This window comes from Cibotium barometz, chromosome 29, assembly GCF_041138505.1.
Source record: "Cibotium barometz isolate CiBa-2024 chromosome 29, ASM4113850v1, whole genome shotgun sequence".
Taxonomy (NCBI): Eukaryota; Viridiplantae; Streptophyta; class Polypodiopsida; order Cyatheales; family Cibotiaceae; genus Cibotium; species Cibotium barometz.
This window is the reverse complement of record NC_141074.1, coordinates 37,514,905-37,533,015: the sequence shown is the minus strand read 5'-3', so window position 1 is coordinate 37,533,015 and position 18,111 is coordinate 37,514,905.

Sequence of the window (18,111 nt, the reverse complement as noted above, 5' to 3'; positions counted from 1 at the left end):
ACTCTTTTGAAATAAAAATAATTTCTTTATGCATCTTTCTATGCATAAAATCCAAATTGATGAGAATAACTCTTTTGAAATAAAAAAAATTCTTTATGCATCTTTCTATGCATAAAATCAAAATTTGATGAAAGTAACGCTTTAATAGAAAAAATTCTTTTATGCATCTATTTATACATAAATTCAATTTTAATGAAAGTAACACTTTTATAATAAAAAAAATTCTTTTATGCATCTATTTATGCATAAAAATCAATTTTGATGAAAGTAACACTTTTATAATAAAAAAAGTTCTTTTATGCATCTATTTATGCTTAAAAATCAATTTTGCTGAAAGTAACGCTTTTGTAATAAAAAAATTCTTTTATGCATCTATTTATGCATAAAAATAAATTTTGATGAAAGTAACACTTTTATAATTTAAAAACATCTTTTATGCATCTATTTATGCATAACAATTAATTTTTTGATGAAAGTAACACTTTTATAATCAAAATATTCCCAATATGCATCTTTTTATGCATAGAAATTAATTCTAATGAAAATAACACTTTTATTATAAAAATATTTCTAATATGCATTTTTCTATGCATAGAATAAAAATAACACTTTTAGAGTACACAAGCGGTGGGGATTACTCTTTTTGAATAATAAAAGATAAAACTTATTTCACAAAATTTAAGAAAATTTTGCCATAACCTTCGTTGTATGGCTGACCATTTTTCAATTTTTCTCATTCTCAAGTTACTTAGAAATTAGCCCAAATGGTTTAACGCATTCTAAACTAAACAAATTCCACTTTCTAAAGAGAAAAATTATGAAAAGTTTAATTCTAACAATTTGATTACACATCTAGGATAAAGAAAGGGTGAATTCAAGAATGAAGAGAGGGGGAAAGCCTTTCCAACAAGGCATGGCATCATTTTTCATTTTAAAGAAAACAAAAATTAGAAAATCATTAAATGGAATAAAGAAAAAGTAGGATTTCTAGCTTACATGAATTTTTGTGAGCTTTCCTTTGGCTTGATGGTTTGAGGGATGTACTCTTGTTTGCAACAAGAGTGGCCACCAATTCTTTTGAAGAGGAAATGGTCAAAAACTAATGAATTATCAATAAATTCACTGTTTTTTGCTCTAGGGAGGAGTAGAGTAAGAGTGCATAAAATACTATTAACCATTTACAAAGGGGGAGGCAGTTTAGCTTACTTTTTGGATCTAGTTGAAGCAGGAGAGAGGAGAGATGAAAATATCTCATTATTTGTGAGTTTAAAACTCAACCACACACGTGAAATAGGCGCCTCCTTCATTAGGGAAATTCCCCCACACTGAGGTGTCAAAAATGCATCATTTCTTCTAAATATCTCTTCTTTTTTAACTAATAACCTTGTCCTTAGTCAACTCTTTATCTTATATGAGTATTTACTCATATTTGGGTGGATTTCTTTTTATTCTTCAATTTATCTCCTCCCTACATTTGGATTAATCTAATTGGTCCATAGGAACCTTAATTCAAAAATTTCAGAAAATCTGGACCCTTAGGTCAAGGTCCTTTTTACCCGATTTCAATTTATTATCCAAAAATATCTCAATTTTGAAGTACCTCCCTCTAGACATTTTCTCTCTCTAGGCCAAAACAGGGTAAAGTATTTCAGAGAGGGGAATAATTAGAAGATCAGAAGGGGAAGTTTTTACACCTACACACCTCAAACGCTGGAGGGAGGAATCTTACATCCTAGCCCACTTAAAAAACGCGAGATGTCCTCGTCTCGCAAAATTAGAGGAGAACTCTTTTCCTTAAGATCCAACTGATTCTGGGGTTCCTTATAGTCTAGTGAACCCAACAGAATCCTGGGATAAAGATCCCTTATATAAAACTCATCATCACATAATAATTCACTCAGATCGTATCATTCAAATCCTTATCACAATAATAGTCCATTAGACCGAATTTTCTATCTGAACAGTCCTTCATGGAAATTTTCAATTATAAAGATTTTTAATTTGACATCCCTTAACTTGATTCACTGGGTCAAATGTTAACAGCAGTAATCTGCCAGCACAATCCACTAATCTCATAGTGATTTGTTGAAGTCAATAACGTCATTCCAGCTACGAACATCATCAAAGGGACTCGTCCCACTCATCCTCATTGTGGTTTTGCTTAGTTTATTGAATTTCAACCAAAATTCAGGAATCTTCATTTTTCAATCAGAATCCAAATCAACTCATCAATTCTCAACCTGAATTTAAAATCATATCAACCACATTCGAATTAATCATCTGGATAGTATTAATGCTTATAATTTCAAGTCTTATATTTACTCGTATATACTGACAGTAAAGAGCTGCAGTTATACCCTCGGTATATACGAGTAGTCACGGTCCTTGGAACTCTAAGGTAAATACCATCATGTCTAGGCCTCAAGCAAGTTAGGGATTCCATACAATGAATGGTTTAACCTTTCACGTGTTAACCTTTCATGGGTTAATCTTACATGGTTTAACCTTTCACATGGGTTAATCTTTCACGTTTAACCTTTCACGGGTTAACCTGTCATGGTTTAACCTTTCACTTCATGAACTACAGTCTGTTGTTTCACGGCACAAACTAATTCACATAGTTACCCTGCTAATTCACCACATCACTCCATTATTATTATTGCTCAACTTACTAACACTCTTCCCATCATACGTCACCGATTAACGCACCAACACGAGCTCCTACTAATCAACAATGAATGATGCTCTATTGATAATGTACAGATGGTGTCCTCAAAAAACTTTGACCCGAAGTTTGAAGGAAACCCGACCAGCCGCACTAATACAGGATCTTTGGCTCTACAAAGAAGAAGCGAGCACCATGAGGTACCAAACTGGCATATCTTGGACTATATGCATAGGATTTAAAGGGGGCAATGCTCCAGGCAGACTTCCAAATGGATCAAGGAAAGATCATCTTCCAATACCATAGCCCCGAGTGCCTCCAGATTTTGGAGGACACAGATGTGCAATATAAGCTGGAAAAGGTGGGGCTTGGCAAAATGGCAGAGATATTGCCCTGAACTTTCAACCAATCACTCTGTGTCAAATTTCTCAAAACATACGATAGGAGTACAAAAAGGGGAACAATAAAAAAGCCTAATGGATCTATAGAATGGTTACTCATCACCAAGGAGATGATAAGAGAAGCACTGCAATTTCCCCCCCCCCATCTAGTCACATGTTCATCCCATAGATCAAATGCCAATGGAGGACATGTTAAAGAAGATATCATATAATTCAAATGGGGTTGAATTATGAAAACATCAGGGAAGAAGCATATGAATGAGCCTGTCGCGCCATGTCGATGATACTACAAGTAAATCTAGTGACAGGTACAATAAAGTACCTCTTCACAGAATTTCCAAGGTACATGAGGAGAAAGAGGAGGATTGGGCATGGTTTATCCATAGGGAGATGGAAAACTACCTCATGTTCCACCACTCAAAGGTGTGTAACCCTTACCTTCTCACCAAAATACTGAGCCATGCAGGCAACATTCCACTACCCCAAGGAACTCAAGAACATGAAGCATCACAAGCCCAGTCACAACAAGAGGTCATGGTGAATCCGGAACACCTCACAACAGACTTGCAGGAAGGACAAGCTGTCCTTAAAGACATAAAAGAGATCCTAAAGGAAATAACCAAAGAAGCCAAGGATGGTAAGAAACCACAGAAACCCAAGAAGATGAGAGGCAACCTCCAACAAGTGGAAGTCGAGACCAAGTGCCTGGAAGAGGAGGTGGCCAAAGAAATTGCTTCATATCATGTAGGGCTGGCAGAACACCAAACACTAGTGAAGGTAACCACCACCCTTGAACCCCAATTGGGAATTGAAATCATAAGCTTCATAGAGAAATTTTCCTCAAAATCTATGGTCCCAGAGTTAGTACTCCCAACACCACCTTCTTGCCCCACTACCTTGGTTTTCAAAAACCTTTCCCCTCTACATGACCCAGTACTCTTGGATCTACCAACCTTAGGGGAAATAGGTGCACCCCAAGAATAGGGAGAATAACAACTGCCACAAGGAACTGTAACACAGGAGGACAAAGAAGCCTCATCACAACATCCAAAAGCTACTCCTCGGGGAGAATAAGTACCAAAGGCTGACAAGTGCAAAAGGATTGAAGAAGGCCCTAGCCCAAGTAAGAGAAGGAGATTGGACTCTGAAAACATCCAAGGCACTAGATCCTTCTTCAATTATATGGAGATGCCCATGGGTGCAAGTAACTTCCTCGAAGAAAGCATGGAAAGATTGTATATGCTGCTATATACAGCACCAAATTCATGACTCAAATGGCTCAACCTCAACAAGTTCAAATATATGGTCACAAGAACAAAGGGTATGGAGCTGTCACTTGTTGACCACTCATGTGCTGTGCATGACAGAAACACAGAATTGTGGAAGAAGATCTAAGACACAATGGAGCAGGTCAAAGCTCTCAAAGATCAATTAGCTGCAGGCAACACCACACACAAAGAAGTCATCATTAAAAGCTTAAAGGCAGCCAAAGAACAAGAAGCAAGGATGCAAAGTATGGAGGAGCACAATTGGCTGTTAAGCAAGACCATAGTCATAACTACCAAGGAAAATGAAGAGCTCAAGGTGCAAGTTGATCAAGCAAAGGATCAGCTCTAGAGGGGGGTGGCGTACACCAAAGAGAAGGAGATACATCACACACAACATCTAAGGGATGCACACACTAAGTTGCAAGCTAAGGAAGAAGGGTATACACAGCAAATCAACGAGCTTAAAGAAGAACTTTCTGCCTTAGAACATAAAGTGGTTAACCTCTAAGCAAAAAGAGAACAGCTAAACAAGGCACATGCAGAGAAGCTGTGAAACCTCAATGAGGTTATCAATGCCAAGACACAAGAAATGGATCAAATATTGGTCAGCTACCAATAGGTACTCAAACATATCAACCAGCAACTCACTAGTAGCCAAACCTTGGCATAGGAGCATCTAAATCAAGTCAAGGAGGCTCACATTCATGCCATCAACTCTATGATAGCCCACAAGGAAGATGAAAGAAGATATACAAAACTAGTAGAGCAGAAGTTAGGGAAGCACTTGAGGTAGCCATCTCCACGATCCTCGACGAGAAAAGGATACTAGGATCCAATAATTGGAGCAAAGGATGGCACTCTAGAACGAACTCAAAGGGAGGGCCAATCTAATGAACTACATCAACTCATCGAGTGTGATTCGATGATAGTCTTACGGGTGACTCCTTGGGCCCCTCCTCAAATTCTAACTTTGTTTTTATCTACACTAACCCTCTCTCTTCTTCAATGTAAAATAAATCTAATAGAAGACCTCAGCTTAGGAGATCTCACCCTCATACATCAAAATACGAAAAAGGACGGAGACCCAACACTAGTCATGGGGATACTAAGAGGTGATATCATTCTTACTAACCTAGCTGACATATTCTTTTTTAAGTTACACCCCATAGTGCTCAACCTCTATAGTTGGTGACAGTGTTGCAACAGTCTTCATTCTAGATGATAGTGTCAACAAATTTAACATGTTCATGCCATCCACACCAGCCAACTACGAGGTTGTTGTTTGCTAGGAGCTACCAGTGGATTATTAGCCATGGGTGGGTTGAAGTTTATGACACACATCAGTATCTAAATCTTTCTGAATCAACCTTGTATCATCCCATGGGTATCATAAAACTCTATAAAAAATATAGAAAGATCTAGAGACCATGCTTATTAATGTTAATTATCATTTTGATCATGAACATATTACACATCCCACTGTAGCCCTTTAAAAAATCCTCGACCTTCATGAGTTTATACAGACTGTGAAACTCCCTCAGCCCCCACCCAGTTCAGGGAAAGATACATAAAGATCTGGAGGCCATGCTTATCAATATTAATTATCATTTTGATCATGAACATATTACATATGCCACTGTAGCCCCATAAAAAATCCTAGCCACATTTTCCCTCCACAAAGTGCCTTCACCTCTTGTTGGTAGTAGCTCTGCTAAGTCAGGAATTGGGGCTCGTAGAGGATATGGCACATATGGTTGCCTCCACGATTCCATGGTCAAGTAGGCCTCTGGCAAGATTCTCCTTGTTGGCTCAAAGGGTGTAATTTGCATCAGCACTTTGAACATCAATTTGGGCTTTAGGAGGGGATTTCCTGCTCGAATGAGGCCCTCATATTCTGCAGCTGATTCAATTGCATTTTCATTAGTAAAATCTTGTAAATCATCACAAGGAGGTACAAGTTATGTATAATAAATAGTACACATGATTGTTATGTATGTAGGTATGTATTCTTAGAGGAGATAGATCCTACATCCATTGAGATGGGTCGTCTCAATACTATTGAGGTAGTATGTATGATCGATGAAAACTTTCCCAGAATAATTTTCACTAGCCAATTGCATTTTATGCTGCATTTGGTTGATGAAGTGGTGCTTTGTGGTGTTGTTCACGTTTGATGGATGTTTTTAAGGTTCATGAAAACCTTAAAGGACTTTGTGAGACAAAGATCAAGGCCAAAAGCAAGCATGGCAGAGGGATGGTTGATGCGAGAGTCTCTTGTGTATATCTCAAAACATCTCTCTCGCATAGATCCTTCCATGCCACAAAGAACAGAGAAGAAAGAAATTAGAGATAGGTTTCTCTTTAGTATATTCATGTTCTGGTAAACTTTTTTCTCCTTTAAATAGAAGCTCAATGAGATAATGCTAATTTCTCATGGTATTCATAAAGTTAGTCCTTCTTCTCTTGTTTTTTTGGGTAAAAATTTACAGGTTACATCCTCTCTCGTATGTTGTTCTTCTTCTATGGAGACTAATTCAAAATCTTTGGTATGCAGCTTTTGAAGCTTTGGTGTTGGTTTGCAGTTTTTTAAGTTTGGGAAAGGAAAAGATAGGGTGGTTGCAAAATGAGGGTACTCACTTTTGTTCACTCTCTAAAATTGGGACATCGACGCAACTCGGGCGGAGTACCTCGATCGTGATATTGCCATCGAGTAAAACATGACACGTGCCTCCCAAGCCTAAAGCAACATATCTCGAATGAGATACCAACTAATGCCATGCCAGCAGGTTTGGGTTTCAAGTCACCATCCATGTCACCAGTACAAGTCACCGCCACCACACTATCTCGATCGAGATATGCATGCCACTCGGATCCAATGCCACAGCGGATCCCCTTGGACATCCCGCTCAGATGTACATTCAACATACTTAATCAGGCCATCTCCACTGTCCACATATCTCAAACGCGATATTGAAATATAATCTCGACCATTTAAATATCTCATTTGAGGTATAGAGATGTAATCTCATGTGCCCACATATCTCGTTTGAGATAACAAGATAAAATCTAAGCCATTCAAAAACCTCGAACGAGATACATCTACACAATCTGACCCGTCCATTCGCGCACATTTGAAGACGCAATCCTAGCTGTTTAACTATCTCGATCGAGGTATAAAGTGAATCTCGACCATCAACAAACATACCTTGATCATGATAATGACCCAAAATCTAAGCCGTCCATGTACCTCAAACGAGATACTTAATTCAAATCGCAGTCGTTGATCCTTCACCAACCCTAAAATTAAATGCGTATCTTGGCTGTTTGTCTCACTAACCCTAAAATCACACGTACATCTGGAGCGTATAGCTTGCAAAACCCTCAAATGCATGCCACTGAACCTCGATCGAGGTTATAAAACTAGAAAAAAAAAATTCGCCTTATTATCACACGTCATTTTCACTCTCCTTGCTCTCTTGATTTTGATTAGCATTAGTGGGCTCATTAGCATTGTTTTATAGCTTCATTAGTGCTACTTAGTACTAAGCATTGGACCTTTCACATTGACCTTCCCGTTTGTGTTAGGCTTAGGTTTTAGCATGGAGTCACGCGAGGAGGGCCGCTCGTCTATTGTGGACCTCATCGCACAGAGATAGACCGCGACTATCTGTAGGATGGCTAGGAGACACACCATCTACATTACATATCGTGTCAAACTTGGAGGCAATGCTATTGTCCCTTCGTAGCCTTCACGATATTGTTTATGTAGATGAGTGGATAGCCCACCATCGCACTGCTCCTGTGTCACATGGCTTGACATATCGTCAGGTCTTTGATCTTGGTCCGATTAGGGATGGAGGCTACTCAGATCTTTTCCTCAATAGCTGTGGGATGAGGCCTGGGGTGGGCAAGCCCCTTACTATTTTGCAGTGTTCGCATCCTCGTATGGCGGCACATATCTATAGTCGATATGTTGCCGCATATGGGAGGATGCCGAACAACCGCCAGATTCCCATATACTTCACAAAGAAATTATATGCAAAGTTTGTCTTAGGGGAGGAGGTGGATTACACTAGCCATTGGCGTGGTGCGTGGTGCTGGCCAAGGTCGTCTCCAGGACCAAGGTAGGCAGCCTCCACCAACCCTTCGTGTAGCTTCTACAGATGCGATGTTTGTGCCTATGTCGACGGTCAAGGCTCTTGGCACCCAAGTTAGCATCGACATACGGAGTACCACAGAGAGCATCTAGCACATGGTGTATTTGTTCTCAAGAGATCGATACCGACAATAGATGTCGAGGTATTTACACATTTATTACTTCTTAAGTTTTTTCATAGTCATTTGTTTATATGTTTATATGTACTTTTCTATATTTTTAAAATGAGCGGCATGGTTGATTGTGTCATGTAGGGTCCCACACCTACCACTAAGAGACTCACTCAAGAGTTGATAGAGGCGAGAGTGGAGATTGACCGTCTTTAGAGCTGCATTGCGGATGGCAGAGGCAGCTACTACAGAGGCACGGCATGCGAGAGAGTCTGACATCCAACAGGTAGGTTTCTCTTGTACGTAAAAGAGTTATAATTAAGGTCCAAAGTTATAAATTTCTTTAAGTAATACCTAATGAGAGAGACTAATCAATTATTTGTATGCTTTACTTTTTGAGTAGGCTCGGACTAAGGTAGAGAGTTCTAGAGCTGAGGCGGAGCAGCACATGATTATGGAGCGGATTGCGTAGCATAGGGTAGAGCAGTTAATGCTGCATGTTCAGGAGTTCTGCAGATCCTCAGATGTGATAGTGCCTTACTTTCCTCTATATCCATGGCCTGTTACATGACATCTCCCTCAGGATGCACCACCATTTCTCCGTGATGCCTGTTGCGCTCTATGCCTCGAGGACATTGACAGTACTGGTGGATATGCTCTGGGATGTGAACATTTTTTCCATTTGTCTTGCATCACCCAGGAGCTAGTACACTTCTCAGAATGTCCCTCTTGCCAAGCACGCATCAACCTAGCTACATATGGGCATTGATGATCTTCACCCAAGCTTTGTTGCTCGAGTAGATGCTAGGACTGGTAGGCCTCTTGATTTTACCTCAGCTTCTACTACTGACTTAGGACTCGACATTGCACCGATGACAAAGATTAGGAGCCTCAGGTGCCTCTAGAGATTGAATGGAGTGCACATGAGTTTGATGCATACGAGAGAGTCCCCCACAAGAGCCAGATCACAGCATATGAGCATGTGGGTGGTGTTGGTTTGTTCTAGTGGCACCTCGGGTGATGGTGCTAATAGCAATGTTACTACTTATGTAAGCAGCGTGTCTTCACACACAAAGTGGCAGGCACGTACCATTACGGATTACAGATTTTGGGTTTACAGAGAGAGACATCTTGTAGTAGCACGGTGTAGAGAGAGGGAGAGGGTTGTAGTAGCTTATGGGACTCGTGAGCTCCCAAGTACACCAGCACGAGCTTATGATCTTGCCTTTGAGGTAGACCACCCTATAGATATTTGACGACTCCCGCAGAGCTAGCACAACCTCCTTGACGTGCACAGTAGCCTCGACGCATAAGTCGACCACCAATGAGACATGGCGATTTTGATTGGGCTGCCGTTGATAGTGACTAAACTCAGACTAGCTGGGTTAGCTCACTTACATTGTACTTAGATTTATTTGAGTGTGTGTGTGTGTGTGTACACACATATATGTACATGTGTATACACACACACAAATATATCAAAAATAAAGTATCATTCTCACAATTTACTAATATTAGCATTATTAATTTTTTATTCAATCGTTGCACCAACAAAGTTTTGCATTTACTAAAGACTACCATCATTATATTGTTCTCTACATTTCCATTGACTACCAATCCTTTCTTGAGACCTCAACAAGTTTGCATGGTGTTCTTCGTTGTTGAGTTCTCATAGCATGCTTTTTTTATTAGATGTCTGACTCTATAGACCGCTTCTGAATCATTAGGTATGGACTTTAATAGCTTCTCCTCAGACCTTATCTCTATCCTCCTATACCACCATTCGAGTAACTGTCTTATGGGATTAGTATCATGTATTCCACCTCCATGAGCCATTGCCTTTTGAAATCTACATCAGCCTTGTCAATGTGATTGCTACATGCCTTGTGTAGACCATATTGCCAAACTTCCCTCGTTAGCAAAGTATGAACCATGAGCCTTCAAGATATGCTACATTTCCAATCAACATATGCATACTCAAAACATATAAAAACAAAATGTATACATTTAAAATACTAGATTTAGAATGACTCTTACCATGTAATGTGTGATGCTACTTGAAGTCCAAGCTTCTACCACTGAGTCATAAAATGTAGTAATAGCTGATGTAAATACTTTTGCATCATCCGATGTGAAGGTCTTTACTAGTACCATTATTCCATCGACAAACAAGCTGGTCATGATTTGGGACACCATCTATGCATGTCTCTTCACTCCAATGTTTATTTCCATTATTGTCTTTTTTTCTTGATCACATACAATAAAAACAAGGGAATTTTGCATTGGAACCATGTGACACACCAAACATGCACTTCAAAGTTTTGAGATCTATGCCATTCTACTAAGTACTCACCAAAGTCATCAACCTTTAAAAGTTCCCCGCCACTTTGACGTCTCACAACTTCTGGTATCTCTGTTAAATTGAACAAAACCTTAAATATCTCACGATCTTCTTTTGGTATCTCAAATGTAGCAAGCCACGATATTTCATTTTTTCTCTGCACATTTCTCTGCACACTAAAGTAATATGAATGATCTGACAAGATATTACAATTCAACACTCTGTTCATGAGGGTTAAGCTTACTCGTTCTAGCTTTTGACCCTTTAAAATTTCACTTTCATCAAGATTAATAACAAATTTTAGCACACCACCACATTCTTCAAGTGTCATATTATAGAATCTAACCATTGCAGATTGTACTTTACACAAAGTTATTCTTTTCATGTAGCTTGAATATTACCTCCTTTGAGACTGCCTCCTTTGAGCCAATCTCCTTTAAGCTTGCCTTTGAGGATACCCTGGAGGGTGCCTTTGAGCTTATCCCTGCACTTATCTATTAGTGTGCCTATGACCTTAGTTTACAAGTGTGTATGTGACAGAGATGTACAAGATCACCAATGAGCTCCAAGATTTTATCATTCAACAAATTTCATGCCTGTAGTACATGATAGGACTTCGGAAGAGTTAAAATTCTTTTTCTCTTTAACACAGTCTTAAACCCTTTATCCAATTGCTTGTAAATCATAGCATATGATTGTGAGCTAATCCCCACTTTATCAGAAATACCTTGAGCATCATTGGGTGTGAAAGACTTGCTCACCGCCTGCTAATAATTTATGGCTATGTCCTTAGAGATTGATTTAAATTTGGAAGATTGGAGATTGGAGCACTTGCAGACTTTACCATGCCTTTTGTGAGTACTTTTGAAATTGCCATATCAACTTCATCATCTAGATTGGTAAACAAAGCTTGTATCTTCCTATTCCTTTGTTCTAAACTTTGCACATTAATAGACAACTGGTCATTTTCTATTTGAATGTAACATGCACTGCATCCTGCAATTTATTACACATAGTTTCCTTCTCAATCAACGCATTTGAGAGCTACACAATCCTTGCTTCCTTATTCTTTAGTAGGTGTTGAGTAGATGTATAAACACTATATACTTGGTTGACAAGTCTTTTTGTATATCCTAGCAAACCAGCATGACCCTCACATACATACTTAATGAAAGATGTTAACCTTGAAAATTTGAGAAGGCTGTTGAGTAAGCGGATCAAGTGGATATATTGATCCCTCTACCCAAAGATCAACATGTTTTTTACCTATATCTCTTTACTTTTACATCACTATTTGTTGCACTATATTTGTTTCTGTCCTCTTATGTAAAGGTACATACTCAACATCTAATTGAAAGTGCATATCTCTTTTCCTGTTCGTTTTTACATCCTGTATTGAAAACCCTGTATTGAAAATATACAAAAAAATTAACCACAAAACTTATAATATAAAAATTTAACAATTGAATCTAAATCAAAAAACATGACATTAATTCTTAAATAACAAACCAGATAAATATAACATATTAAAAGTTAACTTAATATAGTAAACCACCATAACAGTAGTAATAACAACATATTAAATCACATCTTGTATTGAAAATATACAAAAAAATTAACCACAAAACTTATAATATAAAAATTTAACAATTGAATCTAAATCAAAAAACATGACATTAATTCTTAAATAGCAAACCAGATAAATATAACATATTAAAAGTTAACTTAATATAGTAAACCACCATAATAGTAGTAATAACAACATATTAAATCATAATATTAAGCACACCAATTAAAGCATAATATCAAGATTAACTATAAAACATTTTAAGAAAATTAATATAACAATTTACATAGCATTGAATCATGTCAGTAAAGTAGAGTATAATATTAAACTTATATTATACCATTACATTAAACATTAATTGAAAAGAAAACTATATTAGAAAACCATAAGAAGATATCAAAACATAAAAAAGACCAAACCTCCATAGCTTTCTTCTCCTTTGAAGTTGCATTACAATGGGTATCTCTGAACAGAAAGCTTAATAAAGGAAAAGCTGGAGTTTTTGGTTCCATTAACCAAATAGCACCAGAAAATCAACACACCCTTCTTCATCAATCTCATGTTTTTTAATCGGTCTCATGCTTGAGAAGATTAGTGCCATAAATGTGGGAATGGAGGGAAAGGAAGAGATGTTCAAAAAAATAGAGGCAAGCTACACAATTTGAAGGCCTTAAATTGAGATTCAAATTTCTCCTCTGCAAAGGAGAGAAACTCAAAACAATACCCTATTCCCTCATAGCCCTACAAAAAAGAACCTTAAAAACATAATGGTTAACTAAAAACATATAGACTAAGTCTCGAAGTTAAAAAAAGACTTGTAAACTAAATAGAAATCGGGGAAAATGTACAAACATGCTCTTTAGGCCCTAATCTCGGTGTGGATTAAAAAAATTTCAAATATTTGAAGTCTACATGTAGATATGTGAAATTTCTTAATTGAAATGTAAAAAGAGCTTAAATCTATAGAATTTGATGGAATTTGCATTGAAAAAGCTAGGAGGTTAATCAAGAGAGGCACATCAACAAGCTGCACGTTTTAAGTTTAAATTTAAAAAAACTTTTTGTTATCTTCAAAATCTGGTCCCAATCTTAAACAAAGATATTGTCAGAATAAAAGAATAGGTGTTCATCTATTATAATATAGCCAAAACGTGATCTTTACGATCCTAAAAGAAGAGATAGAGAGCTACTATTTTATAGTTCTTTTTTGCACTTTTCCTTGATTCATTGAAGAGAGAGAGAGCCCTTATAGGGCCCCTTTTTGAGTCCATATTTTTCCTAATGGTCATGCTTTTGTTTAATGTTAGTATGAATTATATAATGCAATAGGGTTAGAGGGAAGGCACTTTCACACAAAGCATGTGGATTCTAAAAGAAACACATTTGATTGTGGTGTGATAGCAACTTTTGAGCAAGAAAGTCGAGCTAGTAGACATGATACCAATGTCATAGAGGACAATCTTGAGTATTATGGAACTATTCAAGATATTCTTGGGGTTGGATTTAGAGCATTTAGTCTATTCATGTCTTTAATGTCAAATGATTCAAGGTGATATATAGAGGTGCTTAAGCAACCGTGAAGAAACATCCAAATGGGTTCTTTCAAATTGATTCCAACAAGTTTTGGAATGATGAGAAAGATACTTTCGTACTACCTTAACACTGTCAAACAAGTTAGTAATCCAACCAATCATTGGTAAATCTTGATGTAGTATAATAAAAGTGTAACCTCTTTTCTTTGTGATTTTAGGTTGTGTTTCATGCCAATCAAATTGAACCAAATTGGTGGTATGTTATAAAAGTTTTCCCTCATTCAAAACATATCTTTCAAAATCAAGATGTTGAGGCTAAATCTCTAGATGAGGTGCAAGTACTACCTCAAATCGACTCATTGGAAGAAGACGATGAAGAAAATAATTTAGAGGAGGCCAATCAAGAGCATGAGGAAAATCAATCCGAAGAAGATGATGAGTGACCTATTAATCATGACAATGTTTCATTGGATAATGATAGTGATATTGATATGGAACTCCATATTTTCATTGAGCTTCCATTAGATATAGACATGGGTGAAGCAACACATATGGATCTATTAGAAGATGGGATAGATTCATGATCTTGACATTGTTTCCCTTCAAACCAGGGATTTCATTAACGTCTTCACAATTTCGTGATCACGTTAACAAAACCTATTGTTAACATATTAAAACTTGTGATCACATTGTATATTCACATGACCTGAGAAATGACCTGCCGGAACCCACTATTCCAGTAACACCTCCGGGCTTCTATCATTCCCGGCGGGCCCGCCGGGATACAGAGTTTTCCCGGCGGGCCCGCCGGGAATGATAGAAGCCCGGCGGGCCCGCCGAGAAAAACAAAGAACACCGGCGGGGTATTATTCTGTATATAAACACTGCCCGACACCCATCGTACAACTTTTGGGAAGATAGTCCTTGTTTTGGGGGCGTGATATCTCTCCTCAAAGTACTTGTAGAGCTCTCGAGTTGCTAGAAGTGTCCTCTTGGGAAGAACGTCCTTATTTTAGGGGCTGTCGTCTTTCCTTGTAGGCACTCCTAAGGCTATTGGGCGACTCGTCCTTAGTTCTTTGAACTGGGGGCAGGGTGTGGTTCGTAGCTAATACTTGCGGAGATTTAGGGACAAATTTGGAGTCATTTAGCTTTGCATTTGAGCCACGTACGTAATCTACCTCATTCTGCTTTATGAATGGTTTGATGGAGCCAAGAGTCCTGCTTAGGGGCTTGTATTGGTTCTTGATACTTGATATAGTTTAGAGTAGACAAGGGTCTATTGTTCTATACTAGAGTATTGGGCAAGCATAGATCTTTGATTTTTTTTGTGAATGTTAGAGAAGGTCTATTGTCCTATACTAGAGTATTGGGCAAGCAAAGATCTTTGATTATGTAAAGTATCCTTAATTGGGTACAAAAGGCATCCTTCATTGGGGGTGCAATGTGCATGATAGTTTCGAAGTAGTTTTGTAGTAAGACCTTGCAAGATAGTTTGAAATAGTTTTGTGTTATGTGATGATCTTTTGTATTTGTCAAGATAGTTTCGAAGTACTTTGTCTGCAGATGTATGTTTTGTTATACGTGAGTGATTTGTTGTTTTTTCATTTGTGTATTCATTGTTATATGCTTGGTTGAATAGGTTATTTGTTGAGATGGAGGACAATGTTGGATCCAGTGATACCTCCAATAGAGTCCAAATTTCAAATAGCAGGAAAAAAAAGGCACCTGGGATAGAGTGGCAATATGCAATTAACGTTGGTGATCGATTCATAGATTGGGAGTGTAAGCTATGCCATGCAATAAAATCAGGTGGGGCGCCTCGACTAAGAGAACACTTTTTAGGCGGACCGAAGAAAAAGTCATGTACCCACCCCTCTGCACCTATAGTGGCCAAACGCATAAGAGAAGAAATTCAAAAGAAAGATTCAAGAAAACATGACACTCCTACCGTTAATGTATCAAGGCAGCAAGAACACTGTTGTTCTAATCATCAAACTCCCGCTACATCGCCTACTTGTACCCCGAACGGTAATATGCAGCCAGAAAGTAATCTACCCAGTGCATCTTCTTGCAAGCAAAACTTTGACGTAGGAAATATACCCATGCGTCAAACTTCATTGCAAGAAAGCCTACGTCAAGGTCGACTCGATGATGCACAACTCGTCCTTGCTGAAGCGATTTACTTTTCTGGGAGTGCTATGATGATGGTGGACAGTGAGCATTGGAAGAGAGCATGGAAGAAAATTGGTGAGTTTGGACCAGGGTTTTCACCGCCTACGTACCATGCTATGCGAAATGATCTATTAGAGAAATGTTATGCGCAGGTAAAAGAACGTATACAAAGAATAATTCTTAGCAATATAGAGCTTTCTGGATGTAGTATAGTAAGTGATGGATGGTCTAATGTGCAAAGAAAACCATTAATTAATGTAATGGTTATTTCACCTAGAGGTGAGACTTTCATCCGTGCCGTGGATTCAGCTGGTTCAATCAAAACTGGGGCTTACATTGCTCAAGTCATTAGCTCTGTGATAGAGGAAGTGGGTTCCAAAAATGTAGTCCAAGTCGTCATGGACAATGCAAAAAATTGTAAAAATGCATCCAGAATCCTACAGCGACAATATCCACATATTTTTCCGGTAGGCTGTAATACTCATAGTTTGAATCTTGTATTAAAAGATTGGTATAAATCTGATGATACCAAATGGTTTGCCTCAATCGTCGACACTGCTCGCCAGCTTGTGAAATTCATGCTCAAGAGACAGAGAGTTTTGGATATGTTTCGACCTCGCATGTCAGTTATGTTAAAGCTTCCAGCGGAGACTAGGTTTTGCACTCACTTTTACACTTTTGAGTCTCTTCTTAGAAATAAAGATGCAGTTTGTGAAACATTCACATGCATGGCATTTCATGACTGGGAGAACACTCAACTTGAAAAAGTGAAAGAGAAAATCAAAGTCTTGAAGGGAGCGCTTACGAGAAGAAGTTGGTGGAACAGTGTGATGGATGCATACCATGTAATGATGCCTGTTATGTATGCTGTACGAAGCCTTGATCAAAGAGCGCCTAATCTCGGAAAAGCATGGATGCAATGGTGGACTGTCCAGTGGAGTTTGGAGTGTCCTGAGAAATTAGAGCATTCAGTGGTGGAAAAGCAATGGCGTGTACCATTCTCCAGTAGACAAAGAAAAGTTCTGTTGAAGTACTTTCATGCTAGATGGATTGGAGCGCATTCACCACTGCACAGTGCTGCTTACATGTTAGATCCTGAATATTGGAATATGGATTTGATGTCCAACGTTGAGGTGGTGCAAGATTTTTATAAAGTGGTAAACACTTTCTATAATAATGATGATGATCGTGTACAGTGTATAAAGGAGATGACCTCATTTCGGTTGAAAGAGGGTTTATTTTCCAACTCCCTTGTTCAACAAATGGCTAAAGAGCAACCTGCATGGAAGTGGTGGATGATGAATGGTGGTGAGCATTATGCTTTACTGCGCAACCTTGCGATGAAGGTTCTAAGTCAGTGCTCTTCAAACTCAGGCTCAGAAAGAAACTCGAGCATGTATAAATATATTCATAGTACTATTCGCAATCGACTTCTTGCAGATTGAGCAGATAAACTTGTTTACATGTACTGCAATGAAAAGATCTTGCGAGACATCGAAAGCGAAGAGTATGAAGAAGATATGCCCAGATGGATGTACAATTGTGAAGATGTAGTAGACGAGAACTTTGATGTTGGACGTACGTTGTGCACCACCCTTGAGATAGAAGACAATTTAGACATTGACTTAGATGAGCTTAATTTAGCAGACGAGAGAGTAAACGGTGAAAGAATTTTGGATCAAGATACTGACATAGAGGAAGAAGTCACTTCATTAATTTAATAAAAAGTACTTGTACAAATGATCATATTTGGAGAAATTATCAATACAAAAGTAGAATTTGTTTTTCTTAGCTCTCATCTTGAAATAAATTGCGAATTGCACTAGGAGTTGCATCTAAAGGTCCTGGTGGTTTATATTCGCTAGCCATGCCGAACACTATATAAATACCTTGATTTAT